The 9,221-nt window shown below is 49.1% G+C and overlaps 1 non-coding gene across 1 annotated transcript; it reads right to left on the minus strand.

Moving 5' to 3' along the window:
• Positions 1-7,811: 7,811 nt before the first annotated feature.
• On the minus strand, positions 7,812-7,882 carry TRNAG-GCC (transfer RNA glycine (anticodon GCC)). Its single transcript has one exon. It is a non-coding gene; the product is annotated as a tRNA-Gly (tRNA).
• Positions 7,883-9,221: the final 1,339 nt, after the last annotated feature.

A 9,221-nucleotide genomic window follows, 5' to 3' on the forward strand; every position in this document is an offset into this window, starting at 1 on the left:
TTGCGGATTCCCCGGCTGGAATTTGTAAATTGCAATATGTGCCCTAAGGTAATTAGCTAGAACCTTAATCAGTCAATTTATGTTAGTTAGTCGATTATGCATTTCAATTTTTTGCGCAAGTAAAGTCCACCTCTTCGAGTAGATTAGCTCATGGACTAGAATTGTGCCATCTGCCACAGGCAATTCCTTTAAAAATTTTCAAAGTGTTCGCTGAAACGCCCTGTACGTCGTATCTTCGGCAGCTTATTTTGCCTGGACTCCGCCACGCCCCACGGCTTACGAACACGCAACTTTTTCGTGCCTCTTCAAAGGGGCGCGTATTCACAAAATGTTCTTACAACAAAATTGTTCGTAACAGCAAATCCTAGCCAATGCTGATGCTGGACATATTATTAGAAGAGGCCGCAGGCCAATGGCAAAGAGCGCTCACGAGCGAAAAGCTTTGTGAATTCGGGCCCAGATTTTAATTACTCTACGCGTTTAGCGGTTCTGTAGCTGCTTTTGATGACAGATACAGTGACGAAGAAAATGGAGCGAAGCGAGGAGAAAACGTTTACTTGCGGCGACGCTCTGTGCGCATTGTTGGGCAATGGGAACGTAACGCGGAAGAGCCGCGAACTGTCAAGCCGCGAGGTGCTGCACGGCCACGCTCGCTGCTTCGGGCTTTTCCGGCCGTTCGCCGCGCGCGCGCTTCCGTCGCGAGAGACGCTCTTCCAGCCGTCAGCCGGCCCTTGTTTGCACCGCGTCCTACGCCGGCCTCGCTCGCTGCCACGATGCGTGCCCACACGTGTCGCCCACTAACGTGCCAAGACGGCGTGTCGTGAGCGACCTCGAACTCGCCGACGTTTCATGCGTGGCGGCCGCTTGATAAAACAACAAGGTTCTCTCGCGTATGCGTTTAGACTCGGCGGACGCATCGTTTAACAGTTGGATGGCCGTATGCAGAAAACTGAACTCGAGAAGCAGCGACGGTGCGTTGCGCCTTGCTTTCTTTCGGTCTCGGTTGTGAGGCGAACCGTTTGATTATGTAGGGTCAAGCGTCGAATTTTGGGGGCACGTTTGCTAGTACAAAGGTCTCGGCTTTACCGAACAGCGCCCGGGCGGGCACTATTGTAGCAACGCCTGCCGTTCGGCGTCAGATACAACATTCCACACGTCACAACATCGACGCCTTGCGGTGCACCATTAATTATTTTTAACCAACCGGCTAATCGGTGCAGTATTTCTGCGACGCAAATGCGGTTCTACAGTGTTTTCGGTCAGCTAATCTCGCGAGTCCTGTGAAAAAAACTCACGTCGGAGTTGCAAGAGACGCAGCACCCCGTGTTCACGAAAGGACACAACATCGTGTTTCAGTGGTTGCCAGGTCTTATTGCGCTACATCTGGCAACGACCGCTCCGACGAAGCTGCTAGCAAAGCTTCTGAAGGCACAAACCTTGCTTCTATACATTTTATCGAGGACTGGCGCGACCGAGCAATTATTGCAGTAAAACACGTTGTGGGGCTAGCTGGTGCATAGCTTTCAAAAGATGAAGCGCCAACAGTGCTGGCATACTGAAAAGGAACAAAGACAGGACAAGTTGCCTTGTCCTGTCTTTGTTCCTTCTTACTGTGCTGTCGCTGTTAGCGCGTCATCCTTTGAAAACCAGCAACTATACCAGCTATCGTAAGATTTTACACTGCAGTTGTTTCAGTAGTGCCGCATCGGACTTCGCTCACTATCGCTTGCATTCACACGACCCTTCTCGATCAGGTCTTCCCCGAAATGAAGAAGCAGTACTGCGTCGCTTACGAACGGTCGTTTTATTCACAAACGCATACTCATTCTTTATTAGAATGATCGACAACGCCAGATGCAATGCCTGTACTGGCGAAGAAACTACATAGAACACTTGCTGTGCTACTGCCCGTCCTTTCAAACTAAAAGCTTTGCCACCCGCCCCGATCTAAACCAGCTGGACGAAAGACTTTCGTCATTCGACAAAATCTGGAGCGATGGTCTCGCATATCAGTGCTGCAGAAGGCAACAAAAGCAGTGCTGATTTTTCTGAAGGCTACTGGACTGAGTAGTACAAAGCAGAGCGCTATAGATAAACTGATAATAGCTAGGAACTTTCACTACGCTGGTGACATCAACACTAGACTTTCTATCTTTCTCTTAATGATGTTTTCCCCTGTACCGTTCACCCTAAATAGACGCTCGGGCTCACTCCTGTTGACCCCCTTGCCTTTCATTTACTCTTATTTATATATCTGCAGCAAAGAGTAACTATATAGCGACAGTTCTTTTGGCTAAAGCGGCCCTTAACCAGCCCTCGGGCCTGGGGAACAAGCACAGTCCGCGGATAGTAACATATATATATATATACATATATCGCTCTTTAATACACGCTGCTGTGAACATGTCAGCCGAATTTAGCAGTCGTGCGTGCGTCTCGTGGAGCTCGCAAGTAGAGCGCGAAGTAAGCCTTTTCGCGCTCTCATTTCAACAGAAGCAGGCTCCTCACTCTCTTCTGGACGCTTTATTTGGTAATATAGCAGATTCACATAGACGGCTGCTGTTGGCCAATAGCTGACATCAATGAAGAAGCGTGTTTGGATAGGTGTGCTTGTTCCTATTGCTGCTGTGTATATTTATCGACGCAGTTTAGGAAACAGGCTGAAGTAGGCGAAAATCTGCTTTCGAATTTTGTTAATAATTGCGTACTTCCGGAATGAGCCGAGTCTGCTCACGGTCGGCCGCGGCCGTCCGCGTAACCATTAAACGTTGGCCACTTTACGTATTGGCGTCGTGACCGTCGGGTCTCTCCTATTCCGACCAGTGTTGAGCACGCAACTAGCCGCGAACCACGTGACACTTCGGATCAAACCACACGCATGCTTGTCAACGCTCGCTCCTGGCCGCTCCGGGTTGGACGCCCTGGCAGACTTCGCTCCGTATTGAGCCAGTGACAGCGCTTGAAAATGCGCAAGTTGGATGTGGCTACTATCGGTCGGTCAAGCTGGTGGAGAACAAAGCCGGTACGCACCACGTAGCACTGAAGCGCGGCCAGACCGTTGGAGCATACGATCATTTCTCTATGATACGATCGCGAGCGTACACTCGAGCCCTGTCTTGCACAAACCAAACGCTGCGCATGCGCACTGTAGTTGCACGTAACTGCGCTCAGCTACGTAGCGTAGATCCGGCGGCCGCCGCGGTGTGCCGTGATGAGACGGGGTTGGCGCGTCCTGGGCCCCAGAATCGGACATAGGGGCGTCTGCGTGAGCGTTGTGGGCCCGCCCCGCTCCGCCGTAGCCTTCGCGGTTCAATTTATTCAAGAAGGAGCCTTCTTGCTCACTTTACCTTCTGACTTATTTTGCTTCACCGTTCGCGATATAACCTCTAATGTATCCTCTGTGTGAATAAATTCAAGTAGGTTACTCGTTTGAGTATCGTCGACTTCCTTGCGCCGAGGTTAGAGAGCGGCATAGCAGCTGAGAAAAGTGATAAATACGCAAAAAAATAAAACAGAACCCAAATGCGTATACCGCAACCGCTCTTTCTTGACGCTCATTTACAGTAAGTACAGAATATATATACCGGCAGCCATACAGGCGTCGCCGGTCATTGCACTCATGTGATCGCACATTCAGTGAAGTGAACGCGACAAAGAATATAGTGTGTTCACGCTGAAAAATGCAAAGTGTTTACGGTCACGTGAAACAGGCGCGCTTTTGACGCAGCTGAGCGCAAAAGCTGCCGTATATAATCGGCCAAACGCTTGGTAAGCTTACCACGCTCGGCGAAGTGCTCTTCGCGGCCATCCAGTCGATGGTAGGCTAGACGTAACACATGCTCTAAAATGGGTCGCAGCTCGGCTGTTCTTTTATAAGGCCGCGTCTGAGACACCCGCGTACGATATGCAAATGCAGCCCTAGCGCAACTGCCCCGCGGCTTGCTGGGACGATGTACGGTCAGGTATAGGTGGTAATATAGAAAGTGGACGAGGAGATCGTACAGTTCGCAAGGATAAGACGTAGGCCTCTGCGGAAGGCTTATATATTTGCATATCGTACATACTGAACGAAAGGTCGGTCGCACATTTCCCTGTGAATTCGCAAATGCAATTGCACTATGATTCTAAATCGGTAGCACAGTATCTGCTACCTCAATTTATATGAAATACAGCTATGTCATATATTTCTTTTGAATTCAGAAACAGCAACCCCCCCTCCCCCCCCCCACCCAGCGCGGGCAGCATCTCACAACAACTGCGCAAAAGTAGAAAAAAAAAGGTGTTTTTTTATCGTTGTACGATATTGCGTTTCACTGGTAAATTTATCAACGCAACAGGAATTATATTTTCCAAATACCGCGTTTAAATCTCGAAATGGTCTTTGGGAAACCAAATAACTCGCTTAGCTGTTCAACTGCTGTCCTGCCCCAAACTACCGCTCCTGTATTCGCCAATATTGTATCACCTGTAACGCGGGTGCCCAAACTGGAAAACAATGTCACGTTAATAACTCGTAGCAATATTACGTACAGAAATGACTTCCTATTTACATCAAGATGTTCAAGCAGAGGTCATTTATTGTACAGTTTAGTTGTATATTAAAGGCTATCACAGATGAACGTCTCAGAATAAGCGGACAAGCTACCGAGCCCTGCTTCAATCGTGTGTTTCTCTCCACAAGTGCGAGCACCAAATTACGCTTGCTTTGCTCACCATGTCATTCTGCCATGTGCTTCAAAGGGGCACGGTTTGTGCAGAGACCCTCAGAATTGTCACAAAGAAAGAGATTAAGAACCGCGTCATATACTGGTTCCCGGCACACTTAGGACCAAAGATCGGCGACGTCCGCAACCTTAACGAGGCGGCGCACGAGGCTGCGCGCGCGTTCAGGACCTGGCCATATTGGTCTCCTTCGAAAGTGCATCCTTCGGGCTTTCTTTCCCGCCAAGCACGAGCATTCAAATCTACGCTGCGCAGGGCTGTCGAACAAGAAAGAAATACGAAATCTTGCTGTCTGATTGGTCCGCAGCCGACATGTGACAAAATGGTGGCTTGTCATTGGCTGTTAGCAGTTTCGATGGCGCCTCGGGCACCTGGCACAAACAAGGTTGACGGCATCTTGTCATAGACTGTCATCGAACACCGGCTAGCGCTATGCCTAACGACTATCGGAAGTTCCGCACCGTGTACTAGTTCGGCAAAAAACGACGAAAATGTGCCGCGAAGATGAGAGTTGTACCACTGCCGTCGATGGAGACGATAGCGAGCGTTGAAACAGCAGAAGAGAGCTCGACATCGACAAAATGCGTGCCGGCAGCCGACGCGGACGCCTTGGATGCTGCCCCGACAGTTTCGATAACGGCCTCAGCAGAGAGTTTCACAACGACGGAAGGCGCACTGGCAAACGACGCGGACGCCATGGACGTTGCCCCGGCAGTTGCGATAGCGGCCCCGCAGGACGACGGAGCCGTGCGGCCCCAACGCACAAGGCTTGATTCAACTTTTTTGACGAGTGCAGATTGGGCCGTCCGGGAGCAGCGAGTGCAACAGAGAATTTCTGAACTCACGTCGGTTTCGGCGACAGAACGAAAAACGAAGTGCCTCTCGAGTGAGTGCAGTGCCGAGAGTTTTCCCACGACGTATACGATTGTAGACATGGACGCAGTGAACATCTTGTTGGAAGTTGCTGTTTGCCGAGTGTGCGGTGGAGCACTGATTATTGAAAGGGACACGCGTGAGTACGGCTTAGCCGTGAAACTGAAAGTGTTGTGCAGCAATTGTGGAGAACTTCGTTGGCAGTGGAGCTCGCGACGAATTGCAGGATCGGCGAACTGCAATCCATTCGAAATAAATCTTCTTGCGGCGCGCGCTGTGCAGAGCACGGGAAACGGGCAGAGTGCCCTAAATGATATTTTTTCTGCAATAGGAGTGTCCCACAGAGGTATGCATAACAAGACATACCAGCATTATTTGAAAAGCAAGCTAAACCCAGCAGCAACCAGAGCATGCACAGAGAACTTGACAAAGTGTGCCGCTGCCGCAAAAGATCTTTACAAAGAGCTAAATTTTGGAAACCCGGGCAACATTGCCGTTTCTTTTGATGGCACATGGCACACCAGAGGCCACACATCTCGCATTGGGGTGGCCACTGTAGTTGAGCTGTTCTCGGGGTATGTGCTTGATTATGTGGTCCTCTCCAATTTCTGCCTCGGCTGCGAGTGTGGACCAAAACCAGACAGCCCAGGTTATGCTGAATGGAAGGCAAAACATTCTTGCCAAAAAAACACAAGCTGCAAGGCAGGCCAAATGGAAGTTGAGGCAGCGAAGATACTGTTTCAACGTTCACTCTCACTACATGGCCTCAGGTATACCACCATGCTCTGTGATGGGGACAGCAGGTCCTTTAATGCTATTGAAGAAGCCAAAGTTTATGGCTTTATTGCAATTAAAAAGGAAGACTGCATAAATCATGTGCAGAAGCGCATGGGCACGGCACTTCGTAACCTTGTGCAAAAGCACAAGTGTGATGAACCTCGACAGCGCATTAGTGGCAAAGGACGGCTGACTGGAGACCTGATCACAAAGATCTCCAGCTATTATGGATGGGCGACCAAGTCTTTTGCTGGAGATGTTGACAAAATGCACAATGCTGTATGGGCCACATTCTATCATATTACATCAACGGATGAGCGGCCCAATCACAACTTTTGCCCGCATGGTCCGAACTCATGGTGCAAGTATAACTCTGCCATGGCAAAAAATGAGCCATCACCAAAAAGCAGGTACAACCTGCCAGAAGTGGTCACTAATGCACTGCGTCCAGTCTTTGAGCGCCTGGCTGACAAAAAACTGCTACAACGGTACCAGCGAGGGCAGACGCAGAATGTCAATGAGGCACTGCACTCTGTGATTTGGAGCCTTGCTCCTAAAGACAAAAATTCTTCATTGTTTGCAGTTGAGGCAGTAGTTGCAGAAGCAGTGATGCGCTGCAACCTTGGCACCCATGAGGCCAGCTCAAGCATATTGAGAGAGTTACAATTAGAACAGACCTCTAAAGGTAGTCGGAGGGCCAGTGAAAAGGACTGTCGTCGCATTGCTAGTGCAGAGAGAAAGCGAGTGTCCTCGGCAGCTTTTCAAGCAGCTGCGAAACGGAGTCAGCGAGGAAAGCCCCATCCTGATTATTCCCCTGGAGCCTTTTGAGCCATTGGCTATGCCAATTTCATACATGCAGTAGAATAAAATGCTTTTTTCAGATGGTGATTAGTTTTTTCCACTTTTCTCGACACTATTTTTCGATAATCAGCAATTTTCCGGGAGGCATAGCTTCTCGCCTAATCATCCGATTTGAATCATTTTTGCTTTGTATGATAGCTAGGCACCCAAGGAGTGCAGCTAGTCTATACTACTATATTTCGGCAACTTGAAACATATTGAAATTTTGAGAAAGCCAAAACAAGAAAAAGTTCACATTTCAATTTACAACTTTGAACTTTTGTAACTTTGGATATAATAGAGGTAGAAACATGAGACAAATCTGGCTGCACTCCTTGAACATTCAGGGATATGTTCACAACATTTTTACCTTTCTTACTGCAAAACATTTTCTGCAAGTCATCCCGAAACGTGGGAACAGAAAAAAATAGTCTAAAATATTTTTCTCATTATGTAGAGAAAAATCAATTGCGTATTTGCATAGACCACATTAAATTACATATTGCCTATCAATGTCATTCCTGTAGCAGCAATATTAACAATGGTGTTGCTCAAGACCCAGAATTCAAAGCTGCTATGTAAAAAAAAAGAAAAATATGTGCGTCGGCCGGGAATCGAACCCGGGCCACCCGCGTGGCAGGCGAGTATTCTACCACTGAACCACCGACGCCGACGTTCGTGGCCGACGTAGCACTGCTTAAAATAGAGTAACGAAAACTGCGCAATGTGTAGCTTTATCTAGGTCAGTTATACTAGCGAGCGCTTGCTCGTTCAAGCACTCGTTGCGTCTACAGCCTACACGGATGCGAGGCCTTACCCCAGACGCGCAGCCACAACAGCCACCGTAGTCGTCAACAAAGAGCATCGGAGCAGCATTTCGCTCACCCGAAACAATCCCCTCCAAGCCCAGGAAGCGGCCATAGCCCTCGCGCTCTCCCAAACAGAGGTTGAAGTCATACTGACCGACTCCCAACAGGCGTGCCGCAACTTTGCTAGCGGCAGAATTCATACCACTACGCTCAAGGTCATCAATCAAAAGCCGCCAACGAGGTCAGTCATTATCATCTGGGCGCAAGCTCATCACGGCATTCCTGGCAACGAGGTCGTCAACCGCGTGGCTTGAGATTTGACCCACCGAGCCGACGCCGAGGAATCTGAACCCGAGCGCATGCACCCTCTAGTCTCGTACCAAGATATCACACAATACTACTAGCTAACCCACTGAACATATGCACCCCCACACAAGTCACTGCCTAGAGAGCAGGAGCGATTCCTCCGAGCTCTACAGGTTGATACATTCCCCCACGCAACCAGAAATCACCTCATAGCACGCACACAATTCTCTCCGCAACGCCGCTTCTGTGCAGAGCCCGGGTCCCTCAGGCACATAGTAGGGGGTTGCAGAGAGGCACCATTTAATCCTCCGAACCCTTACCCCACCAACGAGCTTTGGGAGAGGGCGTTGGCCAGCTACGACCTCGAGCATCAGCAACGGCTGATCGCGAGGGCCCAGGACGTGGCCCGAGCGCAAGGCATTATGGAATGAGGACGCCTCTCCAAAGCTACATTTACATAATAAAAATTTTATTCTCTCTCTCTCTCTCTCTCTTCGTCGACCGGATGCTTAAAAGCGCAACAAAGGTTTCTGTGACGCAAAATGCCACTTGATAAGAAGACGGATCATCATTGCGCAAGGCAAGGCGGCGTCGTTCGAAACAACATACAGGCAGTCGTAAAAATATGAGCGTTCGTGTCGCTTTCTTATAAAAGCGATCCCTTCAGCTGCTTCGCATATCACAGAACGCACATTTCAAAAGACAACGCTAAGCAACGATCTCTTCAAGGAAAGGGAAGCCAGGTTTAAGAAAGGCTGTCGTATATGTTCAGAGCACTCACGTTATACCGCTGCTGCGCTGTTCTCAGAAAAATATACTAAGTGATTTAAGATCGTTCTATAGCCATCTGGTAGAAAAACAAAACTAGACGCTATCAAATGATGAACTCTAAAG

The sequence above is a fragment of the Dermacentor andersoni genome, chromosome 4, assembly GCF_023375885.2.
Source record: "Dermacentor andersoni chromosome 4, qqDerAnde1_hic_scaffold, whole genome shotgun sequence".
In the NCBI taxonomy this organism is placed as follows: domain Eukaryota; kingdom Metazoa; phylum Arthropoda; class Arachnida; order Ixodida; family Ixodidae; genus Dermacentor; species Dermacentor andersoni.